The sequence below is a fragment of the Myotis brandtii genome, unplaced genomic scaffold (assembly GCF_000412655.1).
Source record: "Myotis brandtii unplaced genomic scaffold, ASM41265v1 scaffold424, whole genome shotgun sequence".
Taxonomy (NCBI): domain Eukaryota; kingdom Metazoa; phylum Chordata; class Mammalia; order Chiroptera; family Vespertilionidae; genus Myotis; species Myotis brandtii.
Window position 1 is genome coordinate 2,312,128 of NW_005366245.1, and position 7,834 is coordinate 2,319,961.

Consider the following 7,834-nt stretch of genomic DNA (forward strand, 5'->3'; position numbering starts at 1 on the left):
TTAAAGATGTCGGCAGAGGAATGGTTATAGTGTAAAACACGGACTCTAAGTTGGGTAAAAGGGGGAGAAAGACATTAAGAGGTTACAAATAGCAAATATGTGGAAGGGTCAGCTGATATGAAGTCTTTAAGAGCTAGAATGATCAGAGTGGGTGTGTGAAAATTAGGAGTTAGCTGGCTGGAAGGCAAAGGTAAAGAAGAAAATCAGATGTTGGAGATCATACAGTTACTAGTGACACCAGGTTTGGATATAACTATATACATGAGTCAGGAAGGCAGGCATGGTGGAGAGGAGGTAGAGATTCCCGGAGCTAAAAAGTCAAGCAACTGAGATAGGGGAAGTGGAAGAGAGGAGTGAGCCATGGTTATAGTCACCTCGTGAGAGGAAGCAGCTGGGAAAAGGGTAGCTAGCAAAGGGAGGTGGAGTAATGGTAGGATCTGAAGTCATACACTAAAAACAAAACAAAACAAAACAAAAAACCTACGAGTTTGAAAAGAGAAGGGAGGGAAGGTGTGTAGGCAGTGAGAAAGGATAAGAGACCATCGATTTGCCCCAGGCCCTAGAGTTCCCACGAAGTATGAGGGAAAACACAGCAGCCTTCGGAGGGACTGCAGACAAAGTGGTGTCAGTAAAACTGAACAGGAATGTGATGGGAACAATAGAACCAGGGGTGGAGGATGTTGAGCAGTTCACAGGTGACCAACCCTGCGTTCCCAGGGCAGTGAGGGAGAGTCCGGGTGGACAGGGAAAGGCGGGCAGGAGATAGCATCAGATCAGCGTGTGTCCTGAGGAAGAAGAGAACTTTTGAAATGATAGATAATCTGGAACACCTCACCTTTTAATAATAAAGTAAGCAGAGATGTGAGGCGTGTTAGCACTGGTCCTGGGAATCCGGAGCCTCAGCTCAAGCCCACAGGGAAACACACTGGCTTCCCAGAGCACTCAGAGGTTCCTGCCCACAGCGGAGGAGGGCAACAAGTGTGTTCAGGTTCTGTTCTTTATAAATGCTTTTTACCCCTCATAAAAAAAAACAAAAAAAAAACAAAAAAAAAACAAAAAAAAAAACAAGGACTAGGCTGAAAAGTAAACAAGGCAATAACCTAGGGTTTGAGACACTGAAATGGAAATAAGGGAATACTTAGGAACCTGTTCCAGGATACCATTGCCTCCAAATGTACAAACTGATTTAATTTACAGGAAGAAGGGGGAAGGAAAGGAGGAGGGAAAGGAGAAGAAAGAAGAGGAGGAGGAGGGGACAAAGACAAAACTCCCTAAAGCCCTGGGCTGTTCTTCTCCAATAGGAAGTCTGGGGGGAACCTGTGCTGGGAGGTGGATAAATGAATCATGGACTTTCTCCAGCCTGCATCCATTATGACCCATTTGCTGCAAATTTCCTGGGCATTGATTACTACTTATATAGAAAACCTTTACATTTTCAAATGCAAAAGTAACTATCAAAGACTTGTTACTAAATTTGGGACGGGGGAGGCCAAAGAAATGAGTGACAGGAAGAAAACAACACAGAAAGGTACAGTATCCATCCGTTAAGTAAATCATTTCCTTTAATAAAAAATGAAATTGATCATCAATTTTATATGGTTTAAGTGACATAATGAGATCTCCTATATTTGTGTTGAACAAATTAGTTTTCCAAATGTAAAGGTCACTCATTTCAATAGTCAAGTTTTCTGACTTTTTCCAATTATCAGAGCAATGCATGTGGAAAATAAGAAAGAATAAAGTCCCATTATGGTAATGTTATAACGTATTACAGGAAAAGGGAGAAAGAAGTCTCTTGGGAAAGTCAATAAATAGGCAGTTTAATTAAATGATATTACCCTTATGTTCCTGCCTAAGCCATATTTTTTAAAGATTAGAAATGCAAAAGTTAGCTCTAAAGACGGTTATTTTCTAGAAATGATTTTGCTCAACAATTGCCAAATAATTAAATTTACACAGTGATAGATGCTTATCCAAGTGGTCTGGAGGAGCCCATCACTGGCCCAACACACTGCTTGGACTCAGAATGACCAAGGGCTTCAGCCACATGCTGCCAGGCTCACTTCCTCATCCTGTTGCTGAGCAACTAATGCCAGAACTAATTCCTCCATGAGCCACACAGGACCTGATATCACGGCAAAGAGTTCTCACCAAAGGATGCTCCCACTGTAACATACGCACTCCTAGTGTTTCATATAAACAAAACTTGGAAAGGAATTTCCGTCACTAGTTAGTGCTAGGGATGTTGTTCTTTTGAAGTATTAAGCCAAACATATTTCTCATAAGCCAAGTTTACTACAGCTCAGGCAATACCCAATTACAAAATGCAATTGGCCACCCATTATGTGAAACAAACGGGTAAATTCCTTGTTTAAAAATTCAGGGAGTTCACAAACTCCGAAAGGAGATAGGTAAAATACAAGTAATTATGAAACTGTGTGATGGCAGTAGCCTAGTCCTTCTATAACCACATATTTATTCCCTTAACTGGCCAGCAGGTGAGCCGATTTTATTGCTGGTTAGAAAAATTGAATGGAATAATGAATGTGAATTGACCATTGTAAGGGGAGAATCCCACTCAAGTTATGAGAGATAGAGGGGATTTTAAGTTTACATCCTCAAAGTATCTAAATAAAATCAGGACTCCCATGAATTAGAACTGGATTGAAAGCCAGTCAATATGAACTCTCCATCAGGCAGCAGTCACATAAGGGTGAACTTAATCTTTGCTTCTTTCCTCTGCTCCCTCTCATGTATATAGGCCACACACCCCAAGTTTGCATGATCTCCGGGGTCCAGTGCCTGCCACTGTTTATTTGAATCAAGTTCTTGGTGTCCCAACTCCAAATTCCAGTCTTAGAATGGGTCTGACATCTATCCATGGTCCAACAGCCACGGCAAGGAGGATTAAGTCATGTGATGCATAGGGCCACTCCTTTCAAGGATTAGAGAAAGGGGGGTTCCCTAAGGAATGTGTGTGTGTGTGTGTGTAGGGAAGAGACTATTGGCATCTCCACTGCAAAAGCATTTATTCTTCAAGGTCCCATATGTCCCAGTCTCTGCACTTGGAAAGCCCCCAGCTCACCACAGCATTCAACATCATTAGTTCAGGGGTGAACACACAGTGGCAGTAATGAGCCTGGGCACTGCTTTGGAGAGTGAGTAATAAAAGCCTCCATCATATGTGAGGGTGGGTGAGGTCACAGAAGTCTCTCTTTTGGACTCTTGCTAGTGATATGAAACTCTTGCCACATTTCCTATAATAATCTCAATGGGAAGTCAAATATCCCTCCTCCCCCTTAAGGGTATCTTTTTAAAAGCAACAAAGAAAAAAGTAAATAACTTTGCTACAAGCAGAAGAAATTACACACATTTACTGTTACGTGTATGCAAAATAAAAACAAATAGGTGTCATTGGTTAGTGAGTGACTTCCTTCATTCTTTGATTCTGAATATTTCAGCTCAGCCTCCTGAGGTCAGTTTTTCTTTCTATCCTTCTGAAGTCTGCATTATCTCAAGACCCCCAATATTTTTTCATCTGATCCAAACTTTCTCTTTCCTGTCCCTCTTGATCTCTGTTGTGATTGACAATTCTGGCTCAAAGTCTTCTCTGTTTTCCAGATCCATAGAGATCTCCGAATTCTCCTTGAGCCATTATTCCCGAGGGTCCAGAGCCACCGTCCTCCACAGTGTAAGTCAAACAGCTTGTTCCCTTATTCATTACAGCGCCTATTCACTGGTGGCAGTCAACACTTCATTATCAACAATAACACTGGGAGTAATTAAGCACCTGATTACTGGCCTGGATAGTAATTAAAATGGGAAATTTCTAATGCTGTCTTTAATTTATTGGCACTCTGTGTTATCAGGTCAATATCATCACAATCAGCTCTGAAAGTATTTTGTTAAAACAAATGTGAGCATCACATTCTACTTTTTTTCCGGAACATTCAAGCGACAAAATCCTTTAAACTATTGGATCATATAAGAGCATAAGAAGACAAAGGTATTTTATACAGACACAGACCATGAAAAAAATGAGAATAAATATTAGATGTCCTATTAAGAAATGGCAACTAAAAAATAAGTTATTTTCATAAGTCAAAGCAATGCTATCCTATTCAGCACTCCAAATAATCATGATTCAAAGTAGAGCAGAGTCCATTTATTTATAAATGCCATTCATAAATGCCTACCTATGAGAAGCTATTCAGGACAAATTAAAAATTAAAATTATATCCCTTGGGAACCTTAGAATCTAATTGAGAATGGAATGCATAATAAAGAAAAAATGATCACTCACAACCTTTACCCTGAATATATTCTATCATATTTTAACCAGCTAAAAGCAATATGCCTTTTTTCTATCCACTTGATTGATAGCTTTACTGAGCATAGATTGGAAATTATTTTATTCAGAATTTTGAATATGTTACTCCATTATCTTCTAGCATCCAGTGTGGCTCATGAAAAGATGTGTATAATTTTTAATTCTGTTCTATTTTTTTTCTCCTCAGCTTTTGGGAGTTTCTCTTTGTATCCAGTTTTCTACAACTTCATGATTATGTACCATAACATGAATCCTTTCTTATCTTTTGTTCTGTGGTCCCTCAGTGGTCCTTATCAGTATGGCAATTCATATCCTTCAGATATGGGATATTTTCCTAATAAGCCTTTCCAATTGCTTACTCCCATTTTCTCTGTTTATTCTATTATTTGGATAGAGGAACTCTTGAACTTTCTAATTTTCTTAAAATTTCCTATTTTTTAATCTTTTTTATTTAACTCAAAAAATTATTCCAATATATCTTTCATTCTATTGAATTTTAAATTTCTGATCCCATAGTTTTCATTTCCAAGCATTCTAATTTGATTACTCAATGTCCTTTTTTGTTTCTTTTATGGAATATATTTTCTTATCTATTTAGGGATATTAACTACAGTTTTCTTATTTTACTTTGTTCTTTACATTTTTCATTTACTGTGTTCTTTATTTCTACTTATTTGGTTTGGCCTCCGCAACTTAAGAGCCTGCCTCTAATGTCTATTGATCCTAGACTGTCTGCTCATTTTAATGGTGCGATACTAAAATCCTGAGTAGATGCTCTACGTATAGATGGGATGATTGACGGCTTCATTGATGAGGATCTGATGGTGCCATTTCACTGGACCCCCAAACCATCAACATCTGTAGGCATGATCTCATGGATTGGTTAATTGTGCCAGAGAGAAACCCTCCATTTCTTAACCAAAGAGTCTGCCAGTATTACAGAGCTGATTTCGGATGAGGGGAAGCAGATTGCATGGCACAATATGTAGATTTTAATTTACTATCTTTGTTTTTGTTTTGTTTTTTGTATGGTTACCTGAGTTTAATTGTGCCCAACTTCAGGGTCTGTTTGGTTCAACTTCTCTGGAAATTAAACCTCTAGCCCTCTATAAGTATGGGGGGGGGGGGCGCTCAGCAAACTGTGAGAGGGAATCTAACTCTTTTTATTTTATTTATTTAATTGTATCTTTATTGTTGAAAGTATTACAGATGTCCCCTGTTTTCCCCCTATTGACCTCCTACACCCCACTCCACCCCCTCCCTAGGCCTTCACTGCACTATTGTCTGTCCATGGGTTATGCATCTATGCATATAAAATTCTTTGTTAATCTCTTCCCCCCACCCCCTTCCATCTGAAATTCGTCAGTCTGTTTCAAGTGTCAATGTCTCTGGATCTATTTTGTTCGTCAGTTTATTTTGTTTTATACAGCCTTTCAACCAATCCTTATGGTTTGGGCCCTGCTTATGCCCCTCTCCCTCTTGTTAGAAGAATCTGAAATTCCTGAACCTTCCTAGGGCTCTGTGGTAGACTCAGCTGACCTCTGTGTTTCCCTCACTGCTGGCTTGGCTTTTAGATTCCTCTGGTCTTCTAAGTCTGTTACCAATCACACAACGAGGCAATAGGTTAAAGATGGCTGTAAATGTTTTGCCCCATTTGTACGATTGAGAAGACTACTCTGACTAATAAGGTAAGGCTGAAAGGAGTGTGCCAGTTGTCACACCCAGGCCCTAACAGTGTGAGCCTGGATATCCTGTCTCTTGGACACTCATTCTGGGAGCCCTGAGCCGCCAGGTAAACAACCCAGCCACCCTGTGGGAACAGCAACACATGAGGCCGGCCTGAGACTGCGTGGGGAGGGAAGAAGAACCCCTGAGCCCAGACCCCATGCTGTCTCTGCTCAGGTGCATGTGTAAAGCAGTTGTGGACACTCCAGATCACCTCTGAGGGATCACAGTCAATGCCATAGGGAATGGAAGAATCACCCAACTGAACCTTGCCCAAAATTTTACCACAGAAATTATGATGTATAAAAATTATTATTGTTTTAATCCATTAACAATTAAGATAATTATGCAGCAATATATAACTAGAAAATTCTGCTCCCCACCCCCCCCCCACCCCCGTACATTATGTTGTATTTTTCCCCTTGTCTTTTTGTACTTGGGGCTTGTAACTTTTTAAAAAATCTCTCTATTGTCATTTTATGAAGCATTCAGTAGAAGTGGTGGTGAATGTATATGTGCTATCCATCATGCTTAATGAGAAGTTGCCTCGTTTATTCTTTAATCTCTTTTATATTCTGAAGTATGATTTATTTTCATTATATTTCATTTTTAGGTTTTTGTTAGATTTTCAAAACCTAAATGGAAATTCTGATGGTATAAGCTATCTCTTCCATTAATTATACATCCACAAACCCAAGTCATTCTGATAAAACAATTGCATTCCCTCTAGTCTACTAACACGCTTGCAATATTAAGATTGAGCCATATTTCTAATAAAGTTTAGCATTCATAATTCTTCCCAGAAAAGCCTGTGACAGATAACAGCAATGAATTTAATGGCACATGTCAACTCATTTTACAGAACTAAAGAGACTGTCCTTTTTTTTTTCTTAAATCTAGTTAAGGAAACGTCTAATCTCATCTTTTAAACCTATTCCTAACAGGATCCATCAGTACACGGTAAAAATTGAATCAAATTAATGCTTTCTGGCATGCATTAGCAGCCAGCAAGGTCATTCATTAGTGTGTGAAGTACACCCAGCATTTCAAATAGAAAGAGGTGCCATTTAAGAAGGGGACATATTAGTGCTTCATCCTAGTCATTCCTGCATGCCGACCCGACTTATAATGCATGATTCTCTTAGGGAGCATGGCATTAGGTGGGAGTATAACCAATAACAGGAATCTCTACCGGTTTTTCCCTGGAAGGCAGCATGCACATAGGCTAAGAAACAACTACAGTGATTTAGGGATGTGTGAGTCACTGACTGCTGTGTCATAAGCCTGATTATGACAATATCTAGGAAGAAAAGAGAACCGTAGATATGTCTGTTTTACAAGGTGGGTACTCAACAGACATTTGGTCTTTGCCCATCTCTTTTGTCCCCCTGGAACTATCTGATGAACATGGTATACGGTGCCCGCTCAGGAGAAGGGGAACTATGGTTCCAGAGTGCCTATAGTCCAGTGCTTCCCAGACCTGCGTGTGCAGACCTTCCCAGACCTTGTTGAAATGCAGATCCTGACTCAGTTGGTCTCCTTGGTGCTGAGATCTGCATTTCTAACACAGTTCAAAGTTATCCCAAGCCTGAGGTTCCATGGGACACATTCTGAGAAATAAGACTATAGGCAGATCTACACTAATAAAAGAGAAACATGGTAATTGGCGTACGACCGCTACCCTTCCCATTGGCTAATCAGCATATCCTTATGCAAATTAACTGTCAGCCAAGATGGCGGCCGGCAGCCAGGCAGCTGGAAGCGAGCATGAGGCTTGCT

The 7,834-nt window shown here is 39.9% G+C and overlaps 1 pseudogene; it reads left to right on the forward strand.

Annotated features, from left to right (window-relative positions):
- The first annotated feature begins 577 nt into the window (after nt 1–577).
- LOC102242278 overlaps nt 578–7,834 on the forward strand; it is a 23,338-nt pseudogene continuing 16,081 nt past the window's right edge.